The 15432-nt window shown below is 51.0% G+C and overlaps 1 protein-coding gene across 1 annotated transcript in view; it reads right to left on the minus strand.

Annotated features, from left to right (window-relative positions):
• The window catches only part of Sh3bp4 (SH3 domain binding protein 4), an 80549-nt gene extending 65463 nt beyond the window's left edge, over positions 1 to 15086 (minus strand). Inside the window, exon 1 of the mRNA XM_005361714.3 lies at positions 14869 to 15086. The gene's annotated coding sequence lies outside the window, so the exon portion shown is untranslated. The remainder of the gene's footprint in view (positions 1 to 14868) is intronic.
• Between the last annotated feature and the right edge of the window lie 346 nt (positions 15087 to 15432).

The following is a 15432-nucleotide window of genomic DNA, read 5'->3' on the forward strand; positions in this document are numbered from 1 at the left end:
AGTAGATGCAGAAGGATCAGGAGTTCAAAGTCATCCTCAGCTACATGGTGAGTTGTGCTACATGAGATCCTGTATCAACAAACAAACAACAAAGGCCCAGTTTGCAGGGGTTCCAGATGGCTTCAGGCAGCAATGGCGGAAGGAAGTTTGCTCCAACCTTCCATGGAAGGTTGTGTCTATGTGGAGGCTGCAGGGAAGGCAGCCTAGAGAGGAAATGAGGGAAAGCCAGCTGCAGACTCTGCATGCCATCTTAGGAGTCTTTGCTCACTCTGTGACACTAAGAGGTCCGCAGCCCCCTGCAGGGCGGGAGGAGGGCACTACCGAATCCATGCTCTCGGTTCTTGGGAAACGGCCAAGACTGCAATGGTGTGTCCACACGTGGAGCGTACTGACTGTGTCTGCTGCATGAATCCAGGAAGTCAAAGCAGGAAGAACAGCTGGAGGCGAGGCCTAAGACACCAGACTAACTCACTGACCACACTGTGGCTCACAGAAGGTTGTGGCAGGACTGCCAGGCCCCAGGAAACCCACCAGCATTCATGCTAACACACCATCTCCACGCTTCAGTGAAGACAGAGATGATGCACTGAGGCAGAGAGACCAGTCATACTCCAAAGCCACTCACAGATCAAGGTTAAACACTCAAAACGAAAACCACACACAAAGCACTGCGAACACCAACAAACTAGATACTAGAAACAAGAAAACACCCCACAACACTAGCAGACACAACACTATCAAATGAAAACTACCCGCAGGGCCCACTGGGAAGAGGAGAGGAGGTCCAGGGCATTACCCTGGGCTGTAGTAATCTCCACGGCCTCTCCTGGTTAGTTTCTATTGTCAGCCTGACACAACCTAGAGTGACTTGGGAAGATGGAACCTCAACTCATTACCCAGAGCAGATTGGCCTGTGGCCTTGTCTGGGAGAGATTGCCTTGATGACTGATTGATGTGGGAGGGCCCAGCCCACTGTGGGCATCACAATCCCTATGAAGAGGAGAGCTGGGCTATACAAGAAAACGTGCTGAGCATAAGCCAGGGAGCAAGCCAACAAACGGCATCTTCCAGTCTTTGCATCCAGGTTCCGACTTTGAGCTCCTGCCCTGGCTTCCCTCAATGATGGGCTGTGATCTGAAAGTATAGAGAGACACAGCCCCTTCCTCCCCTGTGCTGCATGTTGTCACAGTGTTTAGCCACAGCAACACCAACGACACCAGAACACTGTACCTGGACTACACAGACTAGACCCAGAGCAGCTGGCCTACCTCTCAAAAGAACAGAGGGAGGAAGCTATCAGCAAGGTGTGAAATACAGCCACTTGCCACACAGACCCCTCTGTCACTACGAGTGGGGGGAGGGGGGCTGCTAGACAAGGGCGCCCAGCAGGCAACGTGAAGCACAACCCCAATTCAACTGTGCCACACCAAGGCCCCCATCACAGAGAAAACACAACTGCTTTTCATGTGCCCAAGAAGAAGCACAAACACTGCCAATCCCAAACACCCTCTCTGAGCAGAGCTCAAAGACTACCCAGAACATTCTATCGGCCATCACTAGGTTAGAAGAAGAAAGGTCATTCTAGAACATCCTGTCGGGAATCATGACTATCTCTCGGTTAATTTAAGGAGGAGGCTCTCTCTGGTAGACCACAGTCCAACATGCCCCCCTCTTCACTCCTTCCAACAAGGATTGGCAAAGAGACCCAGGTGGCGCAGGTCACCCTCAGGGAAAGGGTGGGTTTCTGCACAGACAGTAGGAAGCACTCTGGTCCACTGAGTTGGGAACTTCTTGCTGGCAGATCAGAAGGAACAGCATAGAGAGATGTCTGAGGCAGACCACTGAGGTCAAAGCTGCCTCTCCAACACCTACAAGGGACGGCAGTGTGGGCCATGACCCGATGGCCTCAACCGAGAAGCTGGTTCTGATGGATCTGAGGAGGCCATGAGGAAACGCAGCCAGGGTTACAGCGTACAGGAGTACTTGGTTTGGCATCAGGGCTCTGAACTAGGCTATTTCTCTAGCAACATGCCTTCCTGCATGCGGCCACGCGCTCTGCCACGATGATAATGGACTGAACCTCTGGACATAAGCAAGCCACCACACTTAGATGTTTCCTGTAGAAGAGTTGTCATGGTCATGGGGTAGACCCCAACTACAATGGTGCTCCTCAGGCTGGTTCCAGCAATGGCCTGTTCACCCTGGAATCTGGAGGGCTGGTACCCAGACTGGGCAGAACAGCAACAACCTGATGAAGACATGAAGACAGCCTGGCCTTCACTGCTGGCTTCTGCAATTCTCAGCTCCAATGGCTGCCTCACCCTCTGACTAACTTTCTTCCTTTACACAATTGCAGTAAAAGTCCCCCCCCCCCAATGGGGTCAGAAAAATAGTTTCCATGCAAAACACTGAAGATACTGGACAGCCTGTCTGAAATGTTAGAGGCCCTGTCTACAGTTATCCTGGCACAACAGAGATGGGTAGGGCATGGATATCTAAGAATCAGGAGGAGAAAATACACACACTTGGCCTCTCAGTACAGTGGGACCACGGTTTCCAATGGTTCCACTCTCAAGTCTAAAGACAGTTTAATGAAGCAAAGCTTCGTTTTCTCTGCAAGGTGGGTGGTGCTCACATTGGTAGGTTTCAAAGAGCCTGCCACCCATGAAAATGACTTAATTTCTGAAACTTGAAATTCTTGAAGACAAGAATTCGAACAGTAGCCACAGCTCAGGGAACCTCAGAAGTCAGGTGTGAGAGGGAGACAGCGGCAGGGGGTTAGGCACAAGATTCAGGCGCCTAGGTTAGCCATGTGTGCCTGGTGTGTTCAGGCACAGCGTTCTAGGTTCCGGCATCATTATCTGGCTTCAGTTCTTTCTCGGTAAATTGGGGTCAGGACCAGTCGGCCCTGTGAGAGTCCCCGGAGGCTGAATAAATCCAAAGATCCTGCTGTCGTAACTGCCTGGCAAGACCTTGTAATAATACCAGCCACCACTTCTCTGGCCCTCTCTGCTCCCATTTCAAAGGCACACTTTGCTTTGTTTCCTCAAACAGCAGAAGTGACCCACCGTCTCCATGTCAAAGCTCAGACCGAATCGATTTTTTTGCATGTTTCTTTCCGGGCCGTGTTTGCGGAGCTCTGTGGAATGCTTGCCACCAGTATCAACTGAAGACAAAAGACAACCACAAACAAACGAGTACTCTCAAAGTCATGATGCCCAGTTTCCCATCATCCCCTACGCGCCAATCGGGGATTTTGCTCTGACAGTGTCAGTCGTTACCTGTTGTTACTCAGCCTCCAGACACAAGACTGACGGTAGAAATAATCACCGCCATCCTCTCTCCCTGCTCAGAGGAAATCATTCCTTCTTGCCATTGTAAGAATCAAACTCAGGCTTAGCAAGCAGTCAATTTCCAGGAGAGTTTTCTAAAAGGTGTGTATGACATTTTTCTTGGGTTTCAGACACCTCTGAACCCTAGGAATGTTACAATTTTACCCTGAGGATGCTTAGGACTGTGGCTTCTCGAAGCAGGCTGTACTCAAGGTTCCCAAACAAGACTCGAGTATCTAGGTGTCTGTGTGTTAAACAGACATCACTCTGGTGGTCAGTGAACTACAAGTTAATGGTAAAGTTTGGTCCAGAAAAGACTGTCTTCCTAGGGGACTGGCCACCCGACTGATCAACTTCAGATAAGCCCTGTTCACAGGCAGGCTCAACATAGCTTTTCCCATTGAGCAGAGGCAATGGGGTTATGAAATGTCAAAGAAAGGCTGTAGGGGAAAGGCTCTTCAACAGAGGGTTTACATTTTATGAAAATCTCACCACAGGACTGAAGGGAAATGCACCACTTGTGTGGTATCCGTGTGAGGTTGCAGGCAGGGAGGCAAACTCCTCTGTACACCGAGACTGTGATGAAGAGACCCAGGGTAAGAAGGGACCCGTGGATTCAGTCCTTTGCCGGATCACCTCCCAAGCTTTGTCACCCCCTTGGCTGCTCACCCCCTGGGCAGCTTGGCCTCTGGCCTTTCAAATCATGCTCTCACATCTAATCAAATATCCCCAGTGTCCTCAAATAAAGTTCAAAGTGGACGGAAGCCCAGAAGGGCCTGTCTGACCAGGCACCTTCCTCTGGCATCCTTCCCTGGTATTCTGGAAATTCTATCACCATGGTATCCCTTTTGGTTCTTTGGATTCCCCAAGCCTGGAAACTGACTACCCACTGTCCTCCAAACTCTGCCCATACCCTCCTGGGCTACGCAACCCTTCATGTCATAAACATTCTTTGGGAATCTTCTCCTGCCCTGACTTTAACCTGTAAGCCTTCCCCTCCTCCCCTGTATACTTTAACATCTCTCCAGTGACGGGCAGACACCCAGTTAGAGCTGTCTCTGGGTCCTGACTCCTCTACCTACACAGTGAGTAAGTGAGTTAAAGTCAAATACAGCAGCAGTGGCGGGGGGTGGTGCTGCTGCTGGTGGTGGTGTGTGCCTGGCACTCAAGACCAAATAACAAAGCAAAGGAGCCCTGAGAGGTCCAGACTGCCAGCCAAATCAGTCCGTGACCCTCCATCAGGTTTTACAGGCCCCCCAAAATGCTGCTTCATGTTACCAAAAGGTTGATGAGTCACACAGACAGCCAGTGCCAAAACCACTCTCAGGAAACAGGCCAAAAAAATATTCCACCTATAAATTGGTCTTCCTCTCTTGCCAGACTGAAGCAGTCCTGTGACACCAGACTGCAGTGTGGAGGCAGAACTGCGGCCTGGCCGCCAGCAGCCTGGACCAGGGAACTTCTCTCAATGAACTCGGAGGTTCGAAAAGTCATGTCGGCACCATTCACAACGCAGTCTCTCTGAAGAGCTCAGGGCCTCGGCTTCCGAACCTAAACATCTGCGGAAGTCACCACCTGAGCCGGTCCTAGGTGGAACTCTTCCCCCCACCCCAGAGTCCAAGAGCAAAGCACCTTGGGGAACTAGCCCCTAAGAGGGGTGAGGAAGGGAGGCCGCCATCAGTGGCATTGCCTGGCGAGGGATTTATTGTACAGGGATGCTGGCCACCAACAGTCAAGACGATTGAGAAGTACTTTACAGATTCTGAACAACATAAAAGTAAAACTCATCCTCAGAGAAGTTCAGACTGAAAGACGCAAGCTTATGTTAATGAGATGTTCCCTGAAATGCATATAATCAGGGCAACTATGAACTGTGTGGTCACGTGGAAGCAAGCATGCCTTTAATACCAACACTCAGGGCTCTGGAGACAGCAGCAAGAGGAGCTCCCATGAGTTCCAGCAACTTGGTCTACTCAGCATATTTTAGGCTAGCCAGGGCTACATAGCAAGACCCTGTCTCAATAAAATAAAACAAAATATACAGGGTAAACGCCACCATGAACATGATGTCAAAAGCAGGAAAACAAATCCTGTTTATCAACCTGAAAACATCAACTTCAAACATGCAGTTTAAAAAAAAAAAAAAAATCCCGGCATGCCAGGAGCACCAGCATTCACATAAAAATGTGAATGGCTCCATCATGGGGTTTGTGGACCATGGCTGATGTAAAGTCCTCCCCTTTAGCACTTTCATTCTAAAAGGAGCATACAATTATTGAGTAATGATGTGAATTCAAGGCAGAAACAGGTTTCTTTTTTGTGATAAGTTGTAGAAAAGAAAAGCATCTATTTTGTCAACAATTCACGCATCTCTAAAGCATTCACAGTGGCCAAGGGATGCTTCCCAACCCCCGACCAAAGTAAGACCCAGGTACCACTAGCAACATGTTTCCATCCTCCTAGGGTCTTGCTACACAGAGCAGACCAACCAATGTCTGGGGCCTGGAGAGCAAACTGCAGTATCTCATCTCTCTTCTTCCTCTTCCTATCCCCTCCTCTACTTCTACCCCGCTCCTCTTCTTCCTCCTCCTCCTCCCAGAAGAGTGAACAAAGGGTAAGTAAACATGCTTGCTTTTTTAAAGGTCAGATGGAATGTAAAAAGAATCAAAGCCCAGCACTCTGTTCTGACGATGAGACGTCCCTGACCAAGTTACCCCTGGTCACTCCGCTGGCCATAAAACGTTCCTGTATTCACCCAGTATTTGTGAACAAACTCCATTGTGTGAACAAGACTCATGAGAGACTCCCCCAAGCCAGAAGGTACCCCGAATCCACCTCAGACAGGGTGTGGATATTTCTCATGATCTCATTTGAAGATCCCAACCTTAGGTCAGCCCTGAGGTCACCACTTACAGACCCAATGTCCAAAAGGAAGCCTGCAGGTTTGTGATGGGTGAAACACAGGTTTTTCTGCACTGTGACACGCCTCCCTTCAAAACGAAACAGGCCCAGCGAAAGGCCACCGGAGAGGCCCCTTGGGAAAAGGAACTTCTCAGATTCTAGCTCACCGAAGGCTCCGTTCAGCTATTGTTTGCCTCAATGGCCTGGTGTGAATGCAGTATGCGAGTGGAACCCGATAGGTAGTCAGTTATTTAATTCCCAGCCGGGATCTTCCTGGACGACTTCAGCTTATGCAAACTAGCCTGTTTCAGATTTGACTGACCACAAAGAAACAGCTACTGACCAACATGTTGCAATGCCCGCTAGAGGGAAAAACCCAACCAACTCAGAAGAATCTGAAACCACAAAAAAACTCTTATGTTAAAACGCAGTTATTCCAAGTGAGTGTCACGGGTGTCGCCAAACAGTGACATATCGTTTGCCTCTATCCGAACAATTCTGAGAAAAACATGGAAGAAAACAGGTGTGCGCAGGTGTGCACAGCAGTCACTGTGGCGGCCGATGGCTGTCGGGGTTGGGTCCTGCTGTCGCCCATTGTCTTACCTCCCCTATGGACTTGGAGAGGCACCAAATTCAAATGCCATCTCTTGGCACCACCCCAATAAAGGTATGCTTCCCAGTACCTGCCAGGAATAGAACTGTTCTCGCAAAGACCTTAGGGACAGATTTCTGAAATGAAACACAGCAACAAGAAAACACCAGTTTTGTAAGAGAATGTCCTGAGAGAGATGGAGCTAAGGGCAAACTCTAGCAGCCAGCAGTACAGGGCTGCGCTCTGCTCACCCTCTGAGCACCGCTGGGCTGCACAGGGACACTGTGGGCCAGCACGCTACGTGAATTTTTTATACGCACGACATTGGTAGCTATGAACTGTTTTCTGCTAGATCGTTACATAGTACCTTGACTCTCCGTTTATGCATGGGCCACATGTAAACTCTTGGCACTGCTGCCTGTCAGAGCCGTAATTCTTGGTGAATTTCAAATGGACCGCTCTGTATCCTAAAGCGATTGAACAGTCAATCTACTTTACAAAGAGCAATGACATAACACGGGTAAACAGAGGAGGGGTATGTCTGTCTGGATTAAAATTTAAATTGCTTACAACTCTGGGATGGCCACTTAACAGCATTTGTAAGTAAGTTGATTATTATTCATAAGCCAGAATACGAAAGCCAGAAATTACTCTGGTCATATACATTCTATGTTTTAGAGTGCCAAGATGCCTAAGAAGAGAAAATTAGGCTTGTCACTGTATGGCAGGACGAAATCACCACTGTGTTTCACTTGGCTGGCACACACAGACACTCATCTGGCATGCTGTGGCTGCAAGTCTACTGTACAATGGAAGATGCATTGATTACAAGATGTAAGGATGGAGGGAAGAAGCTCGGTCGGTAAACGACCTAAGTTTGACCCCCCAGAACCCAATGTGACTAAGGCAGGGAAGGTCAGCATACACTTACAGAGGCAGAGCAAGCCCTGGAGCTTACTGCTGAGTTCCAGGCTGGTGAGAGGGAATGCCTCAGAAAGCTAAAACCAAGGAGATGGTGTGTGAGGAGTAATACCCAAGGCTGTCCCCTGGCTCCCCACATACAAACATGGTCACCTGTACAGATATGTGCACCCACACATAGGTATGTTACCCCACGACCACATACACACAAAGGCAAAAGGGCACTGGAGAGGCAGATAAATAGTACAGGGCAGCTCTTGACCTTGGGAATCCAGCTCTATTGGACGAAGGCATCCCATGACCGGTGTTCTTAGAACAAGAGCTCCAGCCAGCCTTCCACTAAGGCTATGCAGAAAGTTGCAGACCTAATACCTGAGCAGGTACTTGGGGGTTGTTTTTAGCCTACTGATCCTGAAGAGCCTCTCTCGCTCCTTCCCTGGGACCCTCAATCCTATTGTCCATGTGATGCCAGACCCCGAAGATCTGAGAGCCCTTTGGTCACCCCTGGCTCCTGCTACTCTGTCCATCAGCTCACCCTCAAGAGATGGTCCAGCTCGAAGTTCCCCCTATTTCATAGCACAGCTTCTTCAGGCCTAACCCAGACAATTCCAGGCCTTCATCCTGGGATTCTCGGTCCCCTTTTCCTACACAGCACCTGACCCCCACCTGCTTCTGCATCAGCACACATTGGCCCTCCTGTCCACCTTCACCGGTGACCCCAGGCAGCAGTTTTACATAAGTCTCCTGAGCCCTTCTTCCCACAAAGCAGAGAAGAGCCCAGACCTGCATTCTCTACTGTGGTTCTTCTCTCCCCTGCCTGTAACCTATTGTCTCCTTCACAATTTCACCCTGGGGACTCCAATGCCTCTTCTCAACCAGACCTGCTAACCAGAGCTGGCTGGAGCCGAAGGTATCTTGCTAACCATAGCTAGCCGAGGTTGAAGGGCACTTTTCTCTCCTGTACATAATGCTGCTAAAGAAAGCTCTTAGTTTTAAAGTAATTTTACTGCTAATTGTGACAGAGAAAACATATAAGCGGCCAATAATTTTAAAAAGTCCCTTGATGGAGCCCTGGACTTTCTCCTTTTCCAACATAACCCTCAGGAAGGATGCTGGGATTCCCCGCCTCTGCTTTAACATGCAAGACCCCCTCATCATACACACCCAAGGACCAAATTCATCCTACCCAGTCTTCTTCCAAACCAGAAGAAACAACCAAGACCAAACGAGGGGACATCAAGAGACAGTTGAGGAAACTGCCCCCTGCCTGCCTCCCCCAGGAACACAGCACTTCCCTGAATAATCTACACCAGCAAAAAAAAAAACCAACGCCTTCCCCGTGCCCCCTCCCCACATACACACACAATGCAAATTCAGGATTTGCTCCATGCCTTACCCTAAGCTGCCGGCTCAATTTTCTTCTCACACAAATTGTATATAACAATGGTAGCAAAGCCTGGGATCGTGTGAGCACTACCTAGGTACTTCTGCAAGTTACTGATGAGCTGGGGAGATGGCTTAGTGGGTAAAGCGCTTCCCTTGGAAAACAGGAGAACCTGAATTCAGTTCCCACGATCCACTAAAAAAAGCTCATCAGGACTGTGCACTCTTGTCATCGCAGGGCTAAGGAGGCTCACTGGTCAGCCCCATCTGCTTGGTGAGTCTGAGGCCACTGAGACCTGGTCTTAAAAATAAAAAGTAAGGTGGAGAACTGGAGAGGTGGCTTAGCAGTTAAGAGCACTTGTTGCTCTTGCAGAGGACCTGGGTTCATTTCCCAGCATCCACATGGTGGTACCACCTGTAGCTCCAATCTTAAGAGAATCGGACACCCTCGGACAGCCTCTTCTGACACCCTTGGGAGCCAGGCATGCATGGAGTGTACATACATAGATGCAGGCAAAATAAAATAAATAGATCTAAAAATTTTTCCAAAAGTGGGTTACTCCTTAGGATAACAGCAAGGTTGATATGCCTGGCCTCCAGCTGTAAAACATTCGCATGTGTGCACACACACACACACATATACACATGCACACACACAAACAAGCACACACATACACTAAACTCTGTAGACCTGGAAGGCCCACAGCTAGAGCGATTAATGGTGGGAGTAGAAAGCACATTGTCAGGTTCCCTCGTGACTTGAACGCAGCCTGGGTTTTGAAGCTCCCTTGCTGGTGTTAGGTTGCACTGTGTCTCTCAAAACCCTCTGCAACATTTGCTTCCAGGCAAACCCTGCTCAAGCTAGGCAACTATGTCATCTCACTGAAAGGGTTGGTGGAGGGGCTCGGCACATGCAAGGTGAGCTGGAATCAGGTTTTTCATTTCCTTCCTTACTTCCTTCCTTCCTTCCTTCCTTCCTTCCTTCCTTCCTTCCTTCTTTCTTTCCTTCCTTTCTTCTTATTGGTTGGCTACCACATATAGTTAAACGTGTAGGAATTTTGCCAGCCCAGGCTGTGAGCTTAAAACCAGCCAGGGTGGGAGTGTTTACACCACAGAAATTGGCAATTGGTACCATCCAGGCTCTTTGTTTTTCTCCCCTGGAGCAGGTTCCCAGCACACACCTGGCTCCTAGCCTCCTACACCGGAAGCTGGGTAAACAGGCCCTCAGATTTCAGGGGGGTCCTGAGATCTGAGCTCTTCATGGTGGCTAGGAGAAGGCTGAAAAAAAACTGAAGCCATAAAAAAAAATTTTTTTTTCAATCTTTTCAGAAGAGTTGGGCTAACAGGCAGCCCCAAAGTTCTCCTGGAACAAGTCTCCACCGAGCAGATAAGAATAATCTCATTAACATGTCATTTATTTGGCTGTAAAAAGGAAGGTGGAATCCTTATCTTATGTTTACTTAACAGTCGTCCTACAATCTTAACTCTGTGAGATCACCAGCCCAGGACACCTCTCTCGGTGGTACAAGGGCAGGCTTCTGGTTGATTCTGCCTGGCTTCTCCCCACTGCAGAACCTCAGATCTTCCAGATACATCAAGCTCTGCCCTGCAGACAGGCAGGGTGAGGACGCCCGCTGCAGGAGTGGAGGTGCGCACTGGCTGCCTTCCAGAGGCCGAGGTTTCATCACCTTCCCGAGTGTGAACTAGTTCCTAACTGTGTAAGAAAGACGGCAGCCAGCTATTTCCATGCCTGTTTCTTAACACTCCCCGGATGCATGACTGGGGTGTTTTGTTTCTTCGTTTCAGCACTCTGTGAGGGGCGATGGAGGCCTCTGGAATACACAGGTCCAGGTTCAAATCCCGGCTCAAACATGCATCCAACTATGGAGGCGGAAGAGTTAGCAGAATTCTGCCAGTCTTCCTGTCAGTAAGTTATTTGTGCGGGCTCCCTAAAGTGCATAGAGGAAGACTCCAAAGAGCACAAAAAGGGTCACTGGAGTTCTCCGTGTGACGTTGTGCAACAAGGCTTTTCCCGCGTCTACTCACCCCGCAGGGAGCCCACCACAGACAAAAGTACAAATACCACCGAAATCCAGCTTGGAGGACCAATGAGTTTTATTGGGGCTACTTACAGGAGTGTGAGTGTGGGGTTCCTTACTTACAGGAGCAGAAAATTACTCAAAGACAGCCCCGCCCCAACATGGGTGGCAGCTCACAAAAGCCGGGAACCTGGAGCACAGGGCACAGCCTGCAGGCAGTTCAACAGGTTAAAGGGTGTCCTTTCTAAGTAATTCAGTCCGTCTAGACCTCTTGCAGGCAGCTGGTCTGATCTTGCTTGCAACTAGGCCCATCTGTGAGTGACACTCAGCTTTTATTGCTTACTCCAGAAAGGGGCCTAGTGAATCTGGTCAGTTTCAGGGAATTCCTGAAGCTATTTTGAGTTGCTTACCCTCCTGTTTAAGAAGCTTCCCTGCAGGATACAATGGAGGCAACAGTCACAAAACAGATGTCTAGTTCTCTTGAGTGGCATCATGGCTTGCTGACTGTAGAAAGGGCAGAGTACCTGGCAGGTAGGCAAGATGGGCTTCTTAAAACTCAACCCCAAATGCCTCTTCACTTCTGAAAGGTTGTGCAATCTCTGCCCTCTAGAGGCTCACATCTTCTCCCAGGAGCCAGCCTCCATGCCTGGGGTGTGGAGTTATGCAACACAGATGTCCCGGGGCCTGCTGAGTAGCTGGCCAAGGCTTCTTGCAGGACACTGAATGCACATGCATTGTTCCCTGGGTGTCTTGGGGTTTGGTCAATAATTCTCTGTCACTCCATAAAGTGGGGCAGCTGTACAGCTTGTGTTGTGCAAGTTTCTGTGGAGCAGGACCTATCTGAAGCCACTAGAAGCTGTGTTAGAGATGGGGTGGCCCAGGGCTGTGGGAGTCAATGTAACTGAGGTGAGCATGGCTATCTGCCGGTTATCCCCATCCCTGGCTGGCTGATTATAACCCTGGGACAAAGAAAAGTTGATGCTTATCTCTAGAGCCCTGGGAAATGTCCCAGGGATCTGACTCCAAATCTTAGGAGAAAGATGGTAACACAACCCCATACAGGTGTCCAGGCCGAAAATAACAAAGCAGCGGGAAGGCTGTCTGCTTGCTGATTCCAACAGTGAGTTACGATGCTGTGCCCTGAGCCAGGACTGCAAAGTTAGGAACACAGTGGCTCTGGCCTCCTTCCGGTCAACGGCTCTCAGAGAAACACCAATGGCCTTCTCACCCAGGAGGTGCGTACCCGCGTGTACACAGTACACACACACACAGACACACACACCTCCCACATGGTTTCCAAGGGCCAAGGGCTCTTAATTGGCTGGGAACAGAGGACTCAAACACAGGAGGCCTCCCAGGAATCGAGGGCGTAAACCCCATTCATCATTCATTCTCCTATCTCATTATCAGACCAGAAACCAACCAGAGAATAAAAAGAAAGTCTATGCAAACAGCCCAGAGGGGAATAATTCCTGCCTGCTGCTGGATTAGCAAACAGCAAAGGAGAAATTCCAGGAAGAAGTACTCCCCCAATCCCCGACTTCTACCTCGGCCCAGAAAATTAACAGCACAACTTGTGTTAACAATAGCAGGAATGAAGGGTGCTTTTATCAACAATTTATCCGGCCAGGTTTCTGGACCCTTCCAAGCCCCTGTGCCTGAGCTCACATCTGCAACCAGACCCAGGCCACATCAAAGTGCTGGGGGCTGGAGGGGGGGGGGGGGACAGGGGGAGCAAGAATTAAAAACGAAACTATCAGAGGGTCACCAGTGACACGCAGAGGAGAATCTTCCAGCTGGGCTCTTGGCTGGGAGACAGGGTGAGGACAAAAGGCAGCCTGTGTGCCTCACCTCTCTGTCTGGGTCCCTATTAATTGTTCTTTAAGAACATTAAAGGCTGGTGCCAGGACGTGGGGACAACAGGAAAGAAAGGAAAGTCCACAGAGGCCTCTCTGGCGTGGCTGCCGCCGGCCTTGGAGCTGGTCATTGTTCAGTCGGTAAACAAGGGAGACATAAAACAAATCTCTGGAAAACCAGGTTGTACGCTTCATATATCCTCCCAGAACCAACTGTTCCCTTATGGAGGATGACCCGGGCAGGCATTTTACAGGACAGTCCACAGCTTTGCCTGTAGCTGGCACCAGGACTCCCTGACTTCAGGACATCCACCCATCCTCCCAAGTCCAGAAGGTACTGCAGGAAAGCCGTCTTGAGAACCCCAGCTGCTCCCAAGCTTCCCACTTTGAAGGACTTGGCCTGCACCGATAGGGAAATAGAAGTGCGTTCTGGGATCCCTGGGGCCTGCCTGGATCTTGCTTCCAGGACAGGGTAGCCAAGCTTGAGGTAGCCTGTTTTACCAGATGACACCGTAGAACAGCTAAATGCTCCCCAGCACATTGAAATACAGCCGCTGTCCATCTAAAGATGCCAAAACGCTCCGCAAACCACACATTATTTTTTTTTTATGGTGGCCTAGGAAGCAGACTGGGAATCATTACTGTCATATTTACAAGGCTCGGCACCAAAACCACGGACAGGGCTGAGGTACCGGGTCTCCCTTCTCGCAAGCTATACCTACCATCTCATGGAAAACCCCAGCACATCAAAAGGGAGACTCGTGTCTATCAGAAACAGCCTTTGTGGTGAGGCACGCCAAAAAAAACCAAACTTTGGACACTGGAGACAATCAGAAGGGTGGGGAGGGTATGATTTCATGTAAGGGGTTTTTTTGGGGGGGGGTATGAAAGAAGGCGCCAGGTATAATTCAATGATTAAATCTACAAGGTTGTGACACCCCCTCCCCACGAATGTGGAATCAGCATGGGTCTGTTGTGTTGTTTATTTCTGTTCTGGACACTCAATGCTTTTATAATCAGAGCAAAAGTTATGCTAACTTTATTTCTGCTGCTAAATCACAAAATAGCACAGAGCACCAATCAGCTGCACTATCAAGGGGAAGAATAAACATGAATAAAACCCAGCACGGTATTCCCTTTCAAATCTCATTGATCCACGAGGCTCCACAACCTTCTGTGCACGCAGACCGGCCAGCCAGCTCTCCACTGCTCCTCCCGTGGGGCATCTGCTGGCGCCCGGAAAGGGCCAGCACTAGCAAGCCCCCCAGTCCGCACCGTGAAGCCCTCCAAACCTACACACTGCACCTCCAGATCCCAGCTAGGAGACTCCCGGCCCCCAAACTGGGACCCTCTAACAAGACACACTCGGGGGCGCAGAGCGGCTTCCCGGTAAACAGTACTTGCAGAACAACGCTCCTCTACCCCAGCCGGCTGCTCCCACCCACCCGCGCACCCTGGAGCTGTCACCTCGAGGGTGCTAGGTCACTAGATCTCCAAGACAGAAACTGGAGTTTTCAATTTCATCCTCCGGGAGGGCTCTCTGAAGAAGTTGAAATGTGCATTGTCACCAAGTTTAACCCGGAGCCGCGCGCCCTTCGCTCCTCCCCAGAACTGTGTGAGTAGCACCCGCGACCCCTCTCAGCCCTCCCTATGCCCCAGGCCCTAATGATCACGATCGGCAGCCCGAGCCGGGCCGTGACTACAGAGGGCAGGGCACATGGAGCTCTAGGGATCCGGAGCTGCTTCGGGCTGGCCGCACCCCTGAGCCCGGGATGCAGCCCGAAGCCACCCCGCGCGCGGGGGTAGGGTGCGCCGTCCGGCCCCGGGTTTCTCGCCGCGCCTACCTGGCTCGCATGGCGCCTGGCGGGTCCTGCGGCTCCCTCGTCGTGCGGGGCTAGCCCGGCCGGGGGCGCGCGCGGCTCCGGGAACCACGGCGACGGAGATCGAGGGGCGGAGGTGGTGAAGTGCCCGGACGCCGCGACAGCTCAGAGGGCTTAGCTCTCGCCCGCGGGCTCAGAGGTGGTCTGGGCCGGGGCGGGGCGCGAGTGCGGGCGGGTCCGGGGCTCAGACAGCGGGCGCGAGGAGGGCGGAGCGCAAGCACGGACCGCGGGAGGGTTGGGGCAAGGCTGGGGGCGGAGCGGGAGCGAGAGGCGGGGTCAAGCCCAGGCTGGGGCGTAGAAGACCCGGGGCGGAACTTCACGATAGGGGCGAGTCTCAGGCGGAGAGGCGGGGCCTAGATGAGGCTGGGGCTTACTGGGCGGGGCATGCTCTAAGGGGCGTGGTCAATGCCAGGCTGGAGCGAGTAGGGGCAGGGTCTGGAGCGGGGGGGGGGGGGGGGAGGCAATGCTTAGCAAAGGCGGAGCCTGGCTTCGGGGGGCGGGGCATCATGGAGGGGCGGGGCCAAGAGA

Source organism: Microtus ochrogaster, linkage group LG4 (assembly GCF_000317375.1).
Source record: "Microtus ochrogaster isolate Prairie Vole_2 linkage group LG4, MicOch1.0, whole genome shotgun sequence".
Lineage (NCBI taxonomy): Eukaryota > Metazoa > Chordata > Mammalia > Rodentia > Cricetidae > Microtus > Microtus ochrogaster.